This window comes from Bubalus kerabau, chromosome X (genome assembly GCF_029407905.1).
Source record: "Bubalus kerabau isolate K-KA32 ecotype Philippines breed swamp buffalo chromosome X, PCC_UOA_SB_1v2, whole genome shotgun sequence".
NCBI classification, from domain to species: Eukaryota; Metazoa; Chordata; class Mammalia; order Artiodactyla; family Bovidae; genus Bubalus; species Bubalus kerabau.
The window spans coordinates 95,839,514-95,845,513 of NC_073647.1; the positions used below are offsets into that span (position 1 = coordinate 95,839,514).

The 6,000-nt window shown below is 42.6% G+C and overlaps 1 protein-coding gene across 4 annotated transcripts in view; it reads right to left on the bottom strand.

Moving 5' to 3' along the window:
* Positions 1-5,705, bottom strand: part of EDA (ectodysplasin A) — a 481,432-nt gene extending 475,727 nt beyond the window's left edge. For all 4 annotated transcript variants that reach the window (XR_008708419.1, XR_008708420.1, XR_008708418.1 and 1 more), the window contains exons 1-2: positions 5,481-5,705; positions 4,555-4,740 (exon numbers count right to left, since the gene is read on the bottom strand). The gene's annotated coding sequence lies outside the window, so the exon portion shown is untranslated. The remainder of the gene's footprint in view (positions 1-4,554; positions 4,741-5,480) is intronic.
* Positions 5,706-6,000: the final 295 nt, after the last annotated feature.

The window sequence follows — 6,000 nt, forward strand, 5'->3', positions numbered from 1 at the left end:
GATTGGGTCATTTATTTTTCTGGAATTGAGCTGCAGGAGTTGCTTGTATATTTTTTAGATTAATTCTTTGTCAGTTGAAGCAGAAGATACTAAGAAGAGGTGGCAAGAATACACAGAACTATACAAAAAAAAAAGATCTTCATGACTCAGATAACCACAGTGGTGTGATCATTCACCTAGAGCCAGACATCCTGGAATGTGAAGTCAACTGGGCCTTAGGAATCATCACTACAAACAAAGCTAGTGGAGGTGATGGAATTCCAGTTGAGCTATTTAAAATCCTAAAAGATGATGCTGTGAAAGTGCTGCATTCAATATGCCAGCAAATTGGGAAAACTCAGCAGTGGCCCCAGGACTGGAAAAGGTCAGCTTTCATTCCAATCCCAAAGAAAGGCAATGCCAAAGAATGTTCAAACTACCAAACAATTGCACTCATCTCACATGCTAGCAAATTAATGCTGAAAATTCTCCAAGCCAGGCTTCAACAGCCCATGAACCGTGAACTTCCAGATGTTCAAGCTGGATTTAGAGAAGGCAGAGGAGCCAGAGATCAAATTGCCAACATCTGCTGGATCATGGAAAAAGCAGGCGAGTTCCAGAAAAACATCTATTTTTGCTTTATCGACTATGCCAAAGCCTTTGACTGTGTGGATCACAACAAACTGTGGAAAAGTTCTTCAAGAGATGGGAATACCAGACCACCTGACCTGCCTCTTGAGAAACCTGTATGAAGGTCAGGAAGCAACAGTTAGAACTGGATATGGAACAACAGACTGGTTCCAAATAGGAAAAGGAGTATGTCAAGGCTGTATATTGTCACCCTGCTTATTTAACTTCTATGCAGAGTATATCATGCAAAATGCCAGGCTGGATGAAGCACAAGCTGGAATCAAGATTGCCGGGAGAAATATGCAGATGACACCACCCTTATGGCAGAAAGCGAAGAATAACTAAAGACCCTCTTAATGAAAGAGAAAGAGGAGACTGAAAAAGTTGGCTCAACGCTCAATATTCAGAAAACTAAGATCATGGCATCCAGTCCTATCACTTCATGGCAAATAGATGGGGAAACAATGGAAATAGTGACAGATTTTAGTTTTTTGGGCTCCAAAATCACTGCAGATGGTGACTGCAGCCATGAAATTAAAAGACACTTGCTCCTTGGAAGAAAAGCTATGACCAACCTAGACAGCATATTAAAAAGCAGAGACATCACTTTACCAACAAAGGTCCATCTAGTCAAAGCTATTGTTTTTCCAGTAGTCATGTATTGGTGTGAGACTTGAACCATAAAGAAAGCTGAGCACTGAAGAATTGATGCTTTTGAACTGTGGTGTTGGAGAAAGACTCTTGAGAGTCCTTTGAACTGCAAGGAGATCCAACCAGTCCATCCTAAAAGAAACTGGTCCTGAATATTCATTTGGAAGGACTGATGCTGAAACTGAAACTCCAATACTTTGGCCACCTGATGCGAAGAGCTGACTCATTTGAAAAGACCCTGATGCTGGGAAAGATTGAAGGCGGGAGGAGAAGGGGACGACAGGATGAGATGGTTGGATGGCATCACTGGCACAATGGACCTGAGTTTGAGTAGGCTCTGAGAGGTGGTGATCGACAGGGAGACCTGTTGCAGTGCAGTCCGTGGGGTTGCAAAGAGTTGGACACGACTGAGTGACTGAACTGACTGAAAGTCAAAACGTGCCTTTGAAAATGGACCAATGCAATCAGGCTGCCACCTCTTTCTCCTGCTTCCTCCTCCATGCTCACCACCCATCAGTCCCCTCCTCACACTGTACGCCCCTGCCACACTAAAGTTCTTTCAGTTCATCTAGAATGGATACCATTTCCTCTGCTTGGAAAATTCCTTCTCCGCCTCACTGAATTTCTACTTATCCTTTAGGCCTCATCTTCGATATCACCCCCTCTGGAGTATCATTCCCTCTGGAAGGCCTCTCTTTTTTATTGAGGTGTAGTCGACTCACAATATTGTGTTGGTTCCTGGTGTACAGAAGAGCGGTTCAGTTATACATATATATTCTTTTTCATGTTTTTTTCCATGATGGTTTATCATACGATATTGGATATAGTTCCCTGTGCTACACAGTAGGACCTTGTTGTTTATCCATCCTATATATAATAATTTGGATCTACTAGTCCCAAACTGGGAGGCTCTCTGGACGACACCTAGCCACTGAGTCTGCTGCCCCTTCATCCGCTCCTCCAAAATTTTGTGCTTTCTTTGTTTTAATGGTAACTTCACACTAAACTTGGATCACTTGTTTGCTTGTCTGAGCCCCTCCACCAGCCTGTGAGCTCCCTTGAGGCCAGAGAACAGGACTGTCTTATTTTCACTTATACACCTAGTGCTTAACACAGTACCTATTCCAGAGTAAAGTGAAAGTGAAGTCTCTCAGTAGTGTCTGACTCTTTGCGACCCCATGGACTGTAGCCTACCACGCTTCTCCATGCATCCATGGGATTTTCCAGGCAAGAGTACTGGAGTGGGTTGCCATTTCCTTCTCCAGAGATCTTCCTGACCCAGGGATCGAACCCGGGTGTCTCGCATTGTAGGCAGACGCTTTACCATCTGAGCCACCAGGGAAGCCCATTCCAGAGAAAGTGCTCAGTAAATATTGGTTGACCACATGAGTGGTTGGAACCCAGTAGAGAAATCTCCTCTAGACTGGACAGAAATTTGGAAGGTTGATAAATAACCCCCATTGAAGCAGTGCTTCTCTATAAATGGGCTTGTTTGTAAATGTTAATGTATGACTGGCAAGAGATTAATTGGAAGCAGAACAATAGGTGAGAAACAAATTGTTCCCTGGTGTGTGTAGACCAAGGAATGAGTCAGGAAACAATGAAAGAAGCAGGATGGAATTAGCTAAAACAGAAGATTAGCATGAAATAGCCTGCAAGAAGCTGGAGAGCAGGCAAGGAAGGAAAAGACTGAGTGAGTGGTGAGCTAAGAATAACCACTAGAACAGGTTATGGTGCTTTATATTTTATAAAGCCCTTCACATACCCTATTCACCAAATCCTCACAACAACTAGTTAATATAGCTATAATGATATGAGTTATGATGATATTATGATTATATGGGTTATTACCATTCTGATGAGTTCTTAATATAACTGTTATTAATATGAGTTCTATTATTAACATAAATTCCTTCTTAATTTTAGCACAAGAAGAAACTGAGGTTCAGAAGAGTAAGAGTAACCTGGCAGAGCCATGTAGCCATCAATGAGAAAGCTAGCACTCCACTTCAAGTGCAGGAACTGCCATACCTGCCATACTCAAGTACACCCTAGAGCATCTTAGGGCAGGGAGATTTAGGGCAAGTGAGATAACCATTCTGTTAGAGGCCGTTCAGGGTTCCTGACCCCTTGCACACAACTCCTATCTGTGTCAGGGGCCCTTTTCAGTGGGGTCTTAACACCTTAGGATTTCTAGTATCACATTCAGAAAGCTGTGTTAGAATCACACTTTTCTCTCTCCCCTACTTTTATTGATATAATATCGATAATATTATATCATGGCACAGAGTGAGCTACTGGGCTACATCTAGGAAATAGGCACTAACAGGAAGGGGCTGAATCTAAAAGGTAGGGCAGGGGACTCAGGCAAGAGCAGGGAGATCCAGACCAGCAATTATCCAATCTCTCCAGAGAAACAAACTAGTCAGCCCCTTGAAGGCCTGCTCCAGTGAGGCCCAGATCCATACCGAAGAAGGGAATATCTCATAGGAATACTAAAATTCCCAGGCCACTGAGTGCTCAGGGCTCTGCAATGGCCATTCAAATGAATAACAGACAGCAAACAGACCATAAACACAAACAGAAAAGAGAGAAACAAAATCTGCGAAGCTTGAACAGGTCTCATTTCTCAGGCAGGAGGGAACCAGCAGAGGGCTTGAGGGGAATTAAAGGAGAAAACACCTGAGACTGTGTGGTAGGCTGAAAAATGGCCCCTAAAAGATATCCACGTTGAAATCCCCTGAACCTGTGAATGCTACCTTATGTGGTGGGAAAGGACATTGCAGCTGTGATTAATATAAGGATTTTGAGGTGCGGAGATTATCCTGAGTTGTCTGGGTGGACCCTAAATGTGTCCTTATAAGAGGAAGTCAGAGAGAACATTGACAAAGCAATATGACCAAGGAAGCAGAGATTGGAGTGATGCAGCTACAATCCAAGGAATGCTGGCAGAGGCATTCCAGAAACTGAGCGAGAAAAGGACTGGATTCTCCCCCTAGATTCTCCAAAGGGAGCGTGGCCCTACTGACACCTTGATAGCCCAGGGAGGTTGATTTTGGACTTCTGACCCACAGAACTGTAAAAAGTTAAATGTGTTATTTTAAGCCACTAAGTTTGTGGTAATTTGTTACAGTAGCCATAGGAAACTTATACAAAGTACCAAAATGTTCAGACATTTTTAGATATTGCAGATGCCTGTCACCATTGTAGATTGTACACACTCAAGAGAGATGCCCAGCCTCTTTCTACTACCTTCTCATCTCCCCATTAGAAAAGAAATCTGGGGTGACTTACCTCTGTACTTTGTTCCAGAAAGACAGAGTGTACAAATCTCATGGGTTTTCTTTTCAGGAATGCTTCAGAAGCAATATTTGGGTTGGTTGGGACCAAGGCTTAGGTGAAAGTGGGAAGGTGGAATCTGGCCTAAGTAACAGGCTTATTCAAACACCAACCAAGACTTGTCCATAGCACACGGTAGGCCTAGAAGTTGAAGAGATAAATGGACATATGAGATCTCCAGGGGAAGCCAATTTTCATTAAAGAGGGTCAGCTATAAAAGTCATGTGTCAGGGATTCAAGCTTAAGGTATTAGAACATCTGAGCAAGAATACCAGTCACTGGGGGCTTGGAGTTAGAAAGTCAGAACAAAACTGGTGATAAAGCAGACTCCATGCTGTACCTTCTCTTCCCTCTGCTAAGGTCAAGACTGGTCCCTGAGGGTGAGATTGAAGCAGAGCCTACAAATAACAACAAAACTAGCGAACACCACATAACACTTACCGTGGGACAGGCAATATACTAAAGTTGTTCATATATATTAATTTCTTTAATTCCTCAGCACTACCCTATGAAGTAGGTACCATTGCTAGTTCTATTTCAAAATATGTGAAGTGAGGCTTAGAGAGATCACACACCAAGTGGAGACATAATTTTTTAAATTGAAGTATAGTTAATTTACAATGTTATGATTTCTGCTGCACAGCAAAAGGATTCAGTTATATATACATTCTTTTTATATTCTTTTCATTATGATTTATCACAGGATATTGAATATAGTTCCCTGTGCTATATAGTAGGACTTCTGTTTTTTATCCATTCTATGTATACCAGTTTGCATCTGCTAACCCTAAACTCCCACTTTATCCCTCCCCCTTAAAGACCTCCCCCCTTGGCAACCACATATCTGTTTTCTATGTCTGTGTGGGGAGACAAAATTTAACCTGGAATTTGAAGTTGTGGCTGCCCAGCTTCAGGGCCCATTTACCAGTGGGTGTTTATCCCAGCTGCAGATTGGGAGCCCCCGCTTTTCTTTTTGGCTGCACTGCACAGTATGCAGGATCATAGTTCTCCAACCAGGGATCAAACCCGTGCCCCGTGCAGTGGAAGCATGGAGTTCTAACCAGGAGACCACCACAGAAGTCCCAGACCGGGAGCTTTAATAAATACCTCTGCCTGTGTTCCACCTCAAGAGATTCTGCCTTAATTACTTAGGGCTGGGGCCTGGGCATCAATTAATAAAATCACCCCATGTGATTCTAATAGCAGCGAGTTGAAAACCACTGAACTAGACTCTACTGACTCTTGAATGACTGGTAGCTCCTCCTTCAAATTATTACAGAAGTATGTGCTTGTTATTGAAATAAATCTCTTATAGATGAAATTTCAAGCCAAATTGGGAGACATAATAACTATAATGATTATGAGAATGGTAACTATAACTGTTTATAGCTGTATAGGCTT